The sequence below is a fragment of the Artemia sp. Qi Xiang Cuo genome, chromosome 6, assembly GCF_049724085.1.
Source record: "Artemia sp. Qi Xiang Cuo chromosome 6, ASM4972408v1, whole genome shotgun sequence".
Taxonomy (NCBI): domain Eukaryota; kingdom Metazoa; phylum Arthropoda; class Branchiopoda; order Anostraca; family Artemiidae; genus Artemia; species Artemia sp. Qi Xiang Cuo.
In genome coordinates, this window is record NC_142799.1 from 42,964,318 (window position 1) to 42,978,334 (window position 14,017).

Here is a 14,017-nt window from a genome sequence, read left to right on the forward strand (position 1 = left end):
CACAACCAGTTATAACGGTAGTATAAATGCAAATTTGCTTATATTCATTGCAAATGTTTACGATGAACTTGGCTTCTATAAGCACCCCTGTTACAATAGAGAAGGAAAGATTATATGCCTAGTTTTTGGGAAGCGGTTGATCAAAAGACAATGTTTTTAAGTGAATGTTAATAAAAGAACGAAGACTTCTGTTTTCCATTCACAATTTATGTGTCACGTTTATAAGGGTTCAAATCATAAGACTTATTATGCGATAAATCTATTCGCACATGGAAAAATCTTCAGGGGATAGGAGCCCATATAGCCTATGGGGATAAAAATTGTTAGTAAACAAAAATCAGGTGACTGTCGAACACTGCGTTTTTCTAACTTTTAACCTTACTATTTTCTACGCTGTATGTCTAAAACAGTGTTTCCCAAAGTGTGGTATGTGTACTTCTAGGGGTACGTACTGCATTGAAGTTTGCTTAGAGATATGCCCTGCACCATGCAATGAACAGGCTATTGAACGTGAAATTACATCTCAGATTCAAATTAGAAACCAGAGCACCAAATTTTGACAATCTGTCATATCACCATGGACAACTTTGTCCTTCTCATTGATCTAATAAATGTTACTCATCGCATAAGTTTTATTTATATTTTATTATGAAGAAGTCCATTTCTCCTTTGTTGTTATTTTGAATATGTACCAAACACGAAAAATAAATCTGTTTTGACTGTTATTAAAGCAAAAAACATCCATTTTCATCACGAAGGGCACTTAGCCTTAAAAAAAGATAAAAACAGGCACACGTACGGTATGTCAAAAGTTTGGCAAACACTGGTCTAAAGTTTAGGTCTCTCACAGGCATGTACATAGGGAATGTTTCAGCGGGGTTGCAATCTTATTCGGAGCCTGAATTTGAAAAAAAAACATACAAAAGCTGGTAAGTTATTAAGAAAATATACAAAAAGGCTATATATGAGAAAACTCATGGACAAGTCGTAAACATCTTGAGATTTCGGGAATGTGCGGACACAGATACTTACCTCCCTACGTCTACGTCAATGGAAAGAGTTATGCCTGTTTTTAGACTTGAAGCGTGAGGATTAGTCTACAATTCCTGGCGAACGGTATAAGGTCTGGTAGAAATTCTCTCTGACCCTGGTGATCGCTACTAAGGTGATTTGCCACTTTCAATCTTAATTTTATCTTATTTTTCGGTTCTTTTTTAGAACCAAACATTCTTTTAAAGTTGGAAGAGTTGATTCTCTTCTAGAAATGTTTTATCCTGCATATTTGAAAATCACACTTCTTTTTTACTTTGGAAGATATGGAACTCACAAAAAACTGTAAAGTTTTGTAACATTTGAAGAAATGATTTATCTATCAAAAAAAGATTTCCCCTACTTTTTCCCACCCATAGAACACGTTTAGATGTTTTAAGCCACTCTGAAAGTTTTTTTTAGAGGTAGCCCATGTACCTGAAAGCTCAGGATAAAGTACGAACTGCCTACTTTACTCCAGATAAACAGTGAATCGTCGCCGCTTTGTTTTTCCATGATCTAATTAATCAATGCCGCAATCCCTAGCTGATGTTTTTTTCATATTAAGTGTTTTGCGGAGAGAGTGTAAACGACCCAACCGTCTATAATCAAACTGGCATCGTAAAATAGTGGCGCCAAGTGCTTCGACTTTACCGTACTTTTTCTGATTATACTACAGTATTTGAAATTTCACCTCGATATTACTGTAACTTTAAATATATTTACCGAAATGTCAATTCAGTTCGGTTTATTTCAGTGGAAATGACCAGTCTGTTGGTAAAATTTCTTCCCCTCCCCCATTCCTAAAATCCCAAGACAAATGCAGTATTTTTTTCAATTCACTTAATTGTTAAATTATTTCGGGTAATCGTGCCGAGTGTCACCCCTCCCCTTCCAGGAAAAACTCCTTTATAACTTGATTGCCTAGAATAGTACTTGGTATCCTGTACTTACAGGCGTCAGTATAGTAATAGTCATTGGAAATTCGCATATTCTGTAGGATGAAATGTGCAGCATAGGACTAAGCACCCTGTGGTTTTTCACAGCCAGACCTCTTTTTTAATCACTTTCTTAATATTAAGGGCTTAGGCTCGTAATTTGAAGAGAAGGGTTTGTTAAACTTCCAAATCTCTGGAATCTCCAGATTATGTGGATTTTCAACAGTCAAGGAGGCACACTTGTGCCTCTTTAAAGAGGCGACCCACAACAATGTTAAGCGAATTCTGGTCCTAGCGGTCGCAGAGAGACAGCGGTGATCGCATTAGCCCAAGCTCCAACTAAGAAACGTGCAAAATTTCACCCCCTTCCGACTTTATCTCCATGGGTAAAAGTGGGCCGGAAGTTTCGACCCTCCGACCACAGCCCCCCTTTAACGTTGTCCGATTGGGGTAAAATTTAGAGGTTAAGCTTTCCTCGGGCCCGGGAGCTTATCTTCAAAATTTCATCTCAACCCGATCACTCCTTCCCTGTTTTCCAAAAAAACAAATATAGCCACTTAAAGTTCATTTCTCTTTTTTTTTATCAGCCACGCCTACAGGCCACAGTTGGAAACGGATCCGGGTGAATGAGGACTCATTCGAAGCGGAATTCGACCTGTTAGGACCTTTTGATATTTTCAGACCGAAAAAATTATCCCCCGAATTTACATTTACGAAAAACCTCGTTTGCCTATAAGAGCCCATGTTAATTTTTCCCACCACAGCCCCCCTTTAACGTTGTTTGATCGTGCTGAAACTTAGAGGATAAGCTTTCCTGGGGCCTGGGAGCTTATCCTCAAAATTTCAGCTCAATCCTATCCTTCCTTCCCTATTTTCCAAAAAACAAATATCAAGTTTTGTGGGGATTTGCTTGCGTCAAAAATAGATACGAGAGACTAAAATAATATAACAAGTGTCTCTTTGGTATAATGGTCGCTGTTCCTGACTGTCAGGCCGAAGATCCGGGTTCGATTCCCTGTCAGAGAAAACTTTTTATATACTGAATTTAAAGTTTAAAAAAGAAACTCAGTTTCTTTTTTAAATCCAGTCTATTAAATCCTTCAGCTCAACAGGCGTCTCCAGAAGAATATCACAGTCGGCCTTCAGGTTACAGGTAAGTCTCAACTGCTTTGATAACATGCCGTATACCCGCATGCTCGAAGACAAGTTGAAAAAAGAAAATCTTACTGTGCATTTGATTTGAGTATTCAGGAATTAAAAGCCTTAACACAAGGATCTTCAAAAGCGGCGGGTTTGGGAGGCGGCAGCACCCATCTTTAACTCCTGAAAAGATCAGCTAACAGTTAGTCAAGCAATAATAAGTAATAAACTGTACAAAAACGTGCAGAAATTATTTGAAGAAAAACTACAGTAGAAGGGGGGGTCCGACTCCGACGAGTACCACGTGGTTTATGGTTTTCTCACTGAGAATGAAAAAACAGTATTTTTCTCACTTGGAAAAACATGAATTTTCTCACATTTATGTCTGTTTTCATGGATGGTTATGTGTGTTGGTCGATTTATTTGATGTTTTTTATGGAGGGTAATGGATGTTTTCAGGGTTTTTGTCAGTGAGAATTTGAAAAAACAGGAACTTTGTCACATTTATGTATGTTTTCATGAATGGTTATGTGTGTTTTATGGATTTTGTCAGTGAGAATGGAAAAACAGGAACTTTGTCACATTTATGGTCTTTGTCAGTGAAAATGGAAAAACAGGAACTCTGTCACATTCATGGATTATTGAGTCATTAATCAAATTGTTTCCAGGCAAGGTTAATTAATGTCTGACAGATGACGTCAAGTTAATTAATGTCTGGAGTTCTACCAAGAGAAATGTCTCCGGGCAAAGTTTAGATCACACATGACAGATGATGTCGTGATTGATTGATTGACATGAAAGGGGAATTAATTTTTTGTTCTAAAGAGAATTGATTCACGAAAGGGAATTAATTTGGAGTTCTTCCAGAAGAATCGTTTCCGACCAAATGTTTTGATCTTAGCGTGCGAAAGGGTTTCTTTTGTAATTTCAAATGTGAAAGCATAGGGATGCTAAACAAAAGGAACACGCTAAAATTACGTTTAGTGATTATTTGGGCGAAACCGTTTTAACCATTTTATGGAATTATTTCCGCGAAACAGTTAGAGACATTCTAAAAGATGATTATAGAAGAGAATTTGAGGGTAAAACTCTGTGGTCGTTATGATACACAAGCTCGATTTTAACAGTGTCGTAAGGTCCTCTACCACAACCCAAAGGGTTCCGATCCCCCTACCCCAACCCCAAAGGGTTCCAATCCCTCTACCCCAACCCCGAAGGAAGCCACCGGTCCTCAAAGGTCCACTGGGCTCCCAAAGGGCCCCCCGGCCCTCAAGGCTCCCCCAGACCCCCCCTCCGGGGCCCAAAGGGCCCCTCCCCCCTTTGGCCCCCCAAAGGGGCCCCTCTCCCTCCATCTCCTCCCTCCTCCTCCCCTTCCCCTCCCCTCCTCCCCCTCCCCTCCCCTCCTCCTCCTCCCCTCCTCCTCCTCCCTCCTCCTCCGCCTCCCCTCCCCTCCTCCCCTTCCCTCCCCCATTTTTTATACTTTTTTTGTGCATTGAGAAACAGAACGACCCCCTCCCCCGGCCCCTCCCCCTCCAAAGGTCTGATTTTTCAAAGTTCATTTTGAATTTCCTTCGTTGAAATGCAAGAGTTGGATTGTTTCAGTAGTGTTTGGTTGTGGTTTACCTTAACACAGTTACATTTTCATAATTTTTCAAAGTTCATTCTGTATTTCTTTCATTGAAATGCAAGAGTTGGAATGTTTCAGTAGTGTTTGGTTGTGGTTTACCTTGTCACACTTTCATTTTCTTGATTTTTCAATGTTTATTTCTAATTTCTTTCGTTGAAATGCAAGAGTTGGAATATTTCAGTAGTGTTTGGCTTACCTTGTCACAGTTACATTTTCATGATTTTTCAAAGTTCATTTTGAATTTCTTTCATTGAAATGCAAGAGTTGGAATATTTCAGTAGTGTTTGGTTTACCTTGTCACTGTTACATTTTATTGATTTTTCAAAGTTCATTTTGAATTTCTTTGGTTGAAATGCAAGAGTTGGTATATTTCAGTAGTGTTGTGGTTTACCTTGTCACAGTTACATTCTCTTGATTTTTCAAAGTTCATTTGAATTCCTTTTGTTGAAAGGCAAGAGTTAGAATATTTCAGTAGTGTGTTGTTATAGTTTACCTTGTCACAGTTACATTTTCTTGATTTTTCAAAGTTCATTTTGAATTTCTTTCGTTGAAATGCAAGATTTGGAATATTTCAGTAGTGTTTGGTTGTGGTTTACCTTGTCACAGTTACATTTTCTTGATTTTTCAAAGTTCATTTCGAATTTCCTTCATTGAAATGCAATAGTTGGAATATTTCAGTAGTGTTTAGTTGTGGTTTACCTTGTCACAGTTACATTTTCTTGATTTTTCAAAGTTCATTTTGAATTTCTTTCATTGAAATGCAAGAGTTGGAATATTTCAGTAGTGTTTGGTTGTGGTTTACCTTTGTCATGGTCACATTTTCTTGATTTTTCAAAGTTCATTTTTAATTTCTTTCGTTGAAATGCAAGAGTTGGAATATTTCAGTTGTGTTTCGTTGTGGTTTACCTTGTCACAGTTACATTTTCTTGATTTTTCAAAGTTCATTTTGAATTTCTTTCGTTGAAATGCAAGAGTTGGAATATTTCAGTAGTGTTTGGTAGTGGTTTACCTTGTCACAGTTACATTTTCTTGATTTTTAAAATTTAATTTTTAATTTTTTTCTTTGAAATGTAATAGTTTGAATATTTGAGTATTGTTTGGTTGTGGTTTACCTTGTCACATTTACATTTTATTGTTTTTTAAAAGTTCATTTTGAATTTCTTTCGTTGAAATGCAATAGTTGGAATATTTCTGTAGTGTTTAGTTGTGGTTTACCATGTCACAGTTACATTTTCTGGATTTTTCAAAGTTCATTTTGAATTTCTTTCATTGAAATGCAAGAGTTGGAATATTTCAGTAGGGTTTGATTGTGGTTTACCTTATCACAGTTACATTTTCCTGATTTTTCAAAGTTAATTTTGAATTTTTTTTCGTTTAAATGCAAGAGTTGGAATATATCAGTAGTGTTTGTTCGTGGTTTAACTTGTCACAGTTACATTTTCTTGATTTTTCAAAGTTCATTTTGAATTTCTTTCGTTGAAATGCAAGAGTTGGAATATTTCAGTAGTGTTTGGTTGTGGTTTACCTTGTCACAGTTACATTTTCTTGATTTTTCAAAGTTCATTTGTATTTATTTAGTTGAAAAGAAAGATTTGTAATATTTAATTAGTGTTTTGGTGTGGTTTACCTTGTCAGAGTTACATTCTCTTGATTTTTCAAAGTTCATTTCGAATTTCTTTCGTTGAAATGCATGAGTTGGAATATTTCAGTAGTGTTTGGTTGTGGTTTACCTTGTCACAGTTATATTTTCTTGATTTTTCAAAGTTCATTTTGAATTTCTTTCGTTGAAATGCAAGAGTTGGAATATTTCAGTAGTGTTTGGTTGTGGTTTACCGTGTCACAGTTACATTTTCTTGATTTTTCAAAGTTCATTTCGAATTTCTTTCGTTGAAATGCAAGAGTTTGAATATTTCAGTAGTATTTGATTGTGTTTTACCTTATCACACTTACATTTTCCTGCTTTTTCAAAGTTCATTTTGTATTTCTTACATTGAAATGCAAGAGTACGAATATTTCAGTAGTGTTTTGTTGCTGTTCACCTTGCCACAGTTACATGCTCTTGATTTTTCAAAGTTTTTTTTGAATTTCTTTCGTTTAAATGCAAGAGTTGGAATATTTCAGTAGTGTTTGGTTGTGGTTTACCTTGTCAGAGTTACATTCTTTTGATTTTTCAAAGTTCATTTTGAATTTCTTTCGTTGAAATGCAAGAGTTGGAATATTTCAGTAGTGTTTGGTTGTGGTTTACCTTGTCACAGTTACATTTTCCTGATTTTTCAAAGTTCATTTTGAATTTTTTTTGTTGAAATGCAAAAGTTGGAATATATCAGTAGTTTTTTGTCGTGGTTTACCTTGTCACAGTTACATTTTCTTGTTTTTTCGAAGTTCATTTTGAATTTCTTTCGTTGAGATGCAAGAGTTGGAATATTTCAGTAGTGTTTGGCTGTGGTTTACCATGTCACAGTTACATTTTCTTGATTTTTCAAAGTTCATTTGAATTTCTTTCGTTGAAATTCAAGTGTTTGTATATGTCAGTAGTGTTTGGTTGTGGTTTACCCTGTCAGAGTTACATTCTCTTGATTTTTCAAAGTTCATTTTGAATATCTTTCGTTGAAATGCAAGAGTTGGAATATTTCAGTAGTGTTTGGTTGTGGTTTACCTTGTCACAGTTACATTCTCTTGATTTTTCAAAGTTCATTTTGAAATTCTTTCGTTGAAATGCAAGAGTTGGAATATTTCAGTAGTGTTTGGTTGTGGTTTACATTGTCATGGTTACATTTTCTTGATTTTACAAAGTTCATTTCGAACTTCTCCCATTGAAATTCAAGAGTTGTGATATTTCAGTTGTTTTTCGATGTGGTTTACCGTGTCACACTTACAATTTCCTGATTTTTCAAAGTTCATTTTGAATTTTTTTCATTTAAATGAAAGAGTTGGAATATTTCAGTAGTGATTGGTTATGGTTTACCGTGTCACAGTTACATTTTCTTGAATTTTCAAAGTTCATTTAGAATTTATTTTGTTGAAATGCAAGAGTTGGAATCTTTCAGTAGTGTTTGGTTGTGGTTTACCTTGTCACAGTTACATTTTCAAGATATTTAAAAGTTCATTTAGAATTTCTATATTTGTAATGCAAGAGTTGGAAGATTTCAGTAGTGTTTGGTTGTGGTTTACCTTGTCACAGTTACATTTTCTTGATTTTTCAAAGTTTTTTTGAATTTCTTTCGTTTAAATGCAAGAGTTGGAATATTTCAGTAGTGTTTGGTTGTGGTTTACCTTGTCAGAGTTACATTCTCTTGATTTTTCAAAATTCATTTTGAATTTCTTTCGTTGAAATGCAAGAGTTGGAATATTTCAGTAGTGTTTGGTTGTGGTTCACCTTGTCACAGTTACATTTTCTTGATTTTTCAAAGTTCATTTTGAACTTCTTTCTTTGAAATGCTAGAGTTGGACTATTTCAGTAGTGTTTTGTTGTGGTTTTCCTTGTCATTGTTACATTTTCTTTATTTTTCAATGTTCATTTTGAATTTGTTTCGTTGTAATGCTAGAGTTGGAATATTTCAGTTGTGTTTCGTTGTGGTTTACCTTGTCACAGTTACATTTTCTTGTTTTTTCAAAGTTCATTTTAAATTTCTTTCGTTGAAATGCAAGAGTTGGAATATTTCAGTAGTGTTTGGTAGTGGTTTACCTTGTCACATTTACATTTTCTTTATTTTTCAAAGTTCATATTGAATTGTTTTCATTGAAATGCAAGAGTTGGAATATTTCAGTAGTGTTTGGTTGTGGTTTCCATTGTCACAGTTACTTTTTCTTGATTTTTCAAAGTTCATTTTGAATTTTTTTTGTTGAAATGCAAGAGTTGGAATATTTCAGTAGTGTTTGGTTGTTGTTTACCTTGTCACAGTTACACTTACTTTATTTTTCAAAGTTCATTTTGAATTTCTTTTGTTGAAATGCAAGAGTTGGAATATTTCAGTAGTGTTTGCTTGTGGTTTACCTTGTCAGCGTTACATTTTCTTGATTTTTCAAAGTTCATCTGAATTTCTTTCATTGAAATGTAAGAGTTGGAATATTTCAGTTGTTTTTGGTTGTGGTTTACCTTATCTCAGTTACATTTTCTTGAATTTTAAAATTTCATTTTGAATTTCTTTCATTGAAATGCAAGAGTTGGAATATTTCACTAGTGATTGGTTGTGGTTTACCTTGTCACAGTTACATTTTCTTGATTTTTCAAAATTCATTTTGAATTTCTTTCATTGAAATGCAAGAGTTGGAATATTTCAGTAGTGGTTGGTTGTGGTTTACCTTGTCACAGTTACATTTTCTTGATTTATATATGTACATTTTGAATTACTTTCATTGAAATGCAAGAGTTGGAATATTTCAGTAGTGTGTTGTTGTAGTTTACCTTGTCACAGTTACATTCCCTTAATTTTTCAAAGTTCATTTTGAATTTCTTTCGTTGCAATGCAAGAGTTGGAATATTTCAGTAGTGTAAATAAAGAGAATGTAACTCTGACAAAGTAAACAACAACGAAACACTACTGAAATATTCCAACTCTTGCATTTCAACGATAGAAATTCAAAATGAACTTTGAAAAATCAAGAAAATGTAACTGTGACAAGTTAAAACACAGCCAAAAACTACTTAATTATTCAAAAAATTGAATTAAAAGTAAAGAAATTAATATTAAAATTTAAAAATCAAGAAAGTGTATCTGTGACAATGTAAACCACAACCAAACACTACTTAAATATTCCAACTCTTGCATTTCAACGAAAGAAATTCAAAATGAACTTTGAAAAATCAAGAAAGTGTAACTGCGACAAGGTAAACCACAACCAAACACTACTGAAATATTCCAACTCTTGCTTTTCAACGAAACAAAATTAAAAATGAACTTTGAAAAATCAATAAAATGTAACTGTGACAATGTAAACAACAACCAAACAATACTTAAATATTACAACTCTTTCATTTCAACTAAAGAAATTCAAAATTAACTTGGAAAAACCAAGAAAACGTAACTGTGACAAGGTAAACCATAACCAAACACTACAGAAATATTCCAACTCTTGAATTTAAAAGAACGAAATTAAAAATTATATTTTAAAAATAAAGAAATTGTAACTGTGACAAGGTAAACCACAACCAAACACTACTGAAATATTCCAACTCTTGCATTTCAAAGAAGGAAATTCAAATTGAACTTTGAAAAATCAAGAGAATGTAACTGTGACAAGTTAAAACACAACCAAACACTACTGAAATATTCAAACTCTTGCATTTCAATGTAAGAAATTAAAAATGAACTTTGAAAAATCAGGAAAATGTAAATGTGACAAGGTAAAACACGACAAAACACAACTGAAATATTCCAACTCTTGAATTTAAATGAAAGAAATTCAAAATGAACTTTCAAAAATCAAGAAAATGTAACTGTGACAAGGTAAACCACAACCAAACACTATTGAAATATTCCAACTCTTGCATTTCAATGAAATAAATTCAAAATGAAATTTTAAAAATAAATAAAATGTAACTTTTACAATTTAAACAACAGAAAAACTATAATTAATTAATAAAAAAATGTATTTAAAATAAAATATTTAAATATTAAATTTGAAAAACAAAGAAAATGTAAATCTGACAAGGTAAACCAAAAGCAAAGACTACTGAAATATTCCAACTCTTGCATTTCAACAAAATAAATTCAAAATGAACTTTGAAAAATCTAGAAAGTGTAACTGTGACAAGGTGAACCACAACCAAACACTACTGAAATATTCCAACTCTTGCTTTTCAACGAAAGAAATTCAAAATGAACTTTGAAAAATCAAGAAAATGTAACTGTGACAAGGTAAACCATAACCAAACACTACTAAAATATTCCAACTCTTGCATTTCAACGAAAGAAATTCAAAATTAACTGTGACAATTCACGTAACAGTCCCCGGGACCAGCTAAACCACAACGAAACACTCCAGAAATATTCCAACTCTTGCAGTTCAACGAAAGAAATTCAAAATTAACTTTGAAAAATCAAGAAAATGTAACTGTGACAAGGTAAACCAAAACCAAACCCTACTGAAATATTCCAACTCTTGCATTTCAAATAAAGAAAAAAAAAATTAAGTTAGAAAAATCAAGAAAATGTAACTGTGACAAGGTAAACCACAACGAAACACAACTGAAATATTCCAACTCTTGCATTTCAAAGAAAGAAATTCAAACTGAACTTTGAAAAAGAAAGAAAATGTAACCCTGACACGGTAAACCACAAGCAAACACTACTGAAATATTCCAACTCTTGCATTACAACGATAGAAATTCTAAATTAACTTTGAAAAATCAAGAAAATGTATCTGTGACAAGGTAAACCACAAGCAAACAATACTGAAATATTCCAACTCATGCATTTCAACGAAAGAAATTCAAAATGAACTTTGAAAAATCAAGAGAATGTAACTCTGACAGGGTAAACCATAACCAAACACTACTGAAATATTCCAACTCTTGCATTTAAACGAAATAAATTCAAATGAACTTCGAAAAATCAAGAAAATGTAACTGTGACAAGGTAAACCACAACCAAACACTACTGAAATATTCTAACTCTTGCATTTCAACGAAAGTAATTCAAAATGAACTTCGAAAAATCAAGAAAATGTAACTGTGACAAGGTAAACCACGATAAAACCCTACTGATATATTCCAACTCTTGCATTTCAACGAAAAAAATTCAAAATGAACTTTGAAAAATCAGGAAAATGTAACTGTGACAATGTAAACCACAACCAAACACTACTGAAATATTCCAACTCTTGCATTTCAACGAAAGAAATTCAAAATGAACTTTGAAAAATCAAGAGAATGTAACTCTGACAAGATAAACCACAACCAAACACTACTGAAATATTCCAACTCTTGCATTTAAACGAAAGAAATTCAAAATAAACTTTGAAAAATCAAGAAAATGTAACTGTGACAAGGTAAACCACAACCAAACACTACTGAAATATTCCAACTCTTGCATTTAAATGAAAGAAATTCAAAATGAAATTTGAAAAATCAGTAAAATGTAACTGTGACATGGTAAACCACAACCAAACACTACTGAAATATTCCAACTCTTGCATTTCAACGAAAGAAATTCAAAATGAACTTTGAAAAATCAAGAAAATATAACTGTGACAAGGTAAACCACAACCAAACACTACTGAAATATTCCAACTCTTGCATTTCAACGAAATAAATTCACAATGAACTTTGAAAAATCAAGAAAATGTAACTGTGACAAGGTAAACCACAACGAAACACATCTGAAATATTACAACTCTAGCATTTCAACGAAAGAAATTCAAAATGAAATTTGAAAAATTAAGAAAATGTAACCATGACGAGGTAAACCACAACAATACACTACTGAAATATTCCAACTCTTGCATTTCAACGAAAGAAATTCAAAATGAACTTTGAAAAATCAAGAAAATGTAACTGTGACAAGGTAAACCACAACAAAACACTACTGAAATATTCCAACTCATGCATTTCAACGAAAGAAATTCGAAATAAACTTTGAAAAATCAAGAGAATGTAACTCTGACAAGGTAAACCACGACCAAACACTACTGAAATATTCCAACTCTTGCATTTCAACGAAAGAAGTTCAAATGAACTTTGAAAAATCAAGAAAATGTAACTGTGACAAGGTAAACCACGACCAAACACTGCTGAAATATTCCAACTTTTGAATTTCAACAAAAGAAATTCAAAATGAACTTTGAAAAATCAAGAAAATGTATCTGTGACAAGGTAAATCACGACAAAACACTACTGATATATTCCAACTCTTGCATTTCAACGAAAAAAAATTCAAAATGAACTTTGAAAAATCAAGGAAATGTAACTGTGACAAGGTAAACCACAACCAAACACTACTGAAATATTCCAACTCTTGCATTTCAACGAAAGAAATTCGAAATCAAACTTTGAAAAATCAAGAAAATGTAACTGTGATACGGTAAACCACAACTAAACACTACTGAAATATTCCAACTATTGCATTTAAAAGAAATAAATTCAAAATGAACTTTGAAAAATCAACAAACTGTAACTGTGACAAGGTATACCATAACCAAAAATTACTTAAATATTCAAACTCTTACATTTCAATGAAAAAAATTCAAAATTAACTTTGAAAATTAAAGAAAATGTAACCCTGACAAGGTAAACCACTACCAAACACAACTGAAATATTCAAACTCTTGTATTTCAACGAAATAAATTAAAAATGAACCTTGAAAAATCAAGAAAATGTAACTGTGACATGGTAAACCACAACGAAACACAACTGAAATATTCCAACTCTTGCATTTCAACGAAATAAATTCAAAATGAACTTTTAAAAATTAAGAAAATGTGACAATGACAAGGTAAACCACTACCAAACACTACTGAAATATTCCAACTCTTACATTTCAATGAAAGAAATTCAAAATGAACTTTGAAAAATCAAGAAAATGTAACTGTGACAAGGTAAACCACAACGAAACACTACTGAAATATTCCAACTATTACATTTCAACGAAAGAAATTCGAAATGAACTTTGAAAAATCAAGAAAATGTAAGTGTGACAAGGTAAACCACAACCAAACACTACTGAAATATTCCAACTCTTGAATTTCAACAAAAGAAATTCAAAATGAACATTGAAAAATCAAGAAAATGTAAGTGTGACAAGGTAAACTACAACAACACACTACTGAAATATTCCAAATCTTGCATTTCAACAAAAGAAATTCAAAATGAACTTTGAAAAATCAAGAAAATTTAACTGTGACAAGGTAAACCACAACCAAACACTACTGAAATATTCCAACTCTTGCATTTCAACAAAAGAAATTCAAAATGAACTTTGAATAATCAAGAAAATGTAACAGTGACAAGGTAAGCCAAACACTACTGAAATATTCCAACTCTTGCATTTCAATGAAAGAAATTCAAAATGAACTTTGAAAAATCATGAAAATGTAACTGTGACAAGGTAAACCAAACACTACTAAAAAATTCCAACTCTTGCATTTCAACGAAAGAAATTAAAAATGAACTTTGAAAAATCAAGAAAATGTAACTGTGACAAGGTAAACCACAACCAAACACTACTGAAACATTCCAACTCTTGCATTTCAACGAAAGAAATTTAAAATGAACTTTGAAAAATCAAGAAAATGTAACTGTGACAAGGTAAACCACAACCAAACACTACTGAAACATTCCAACTC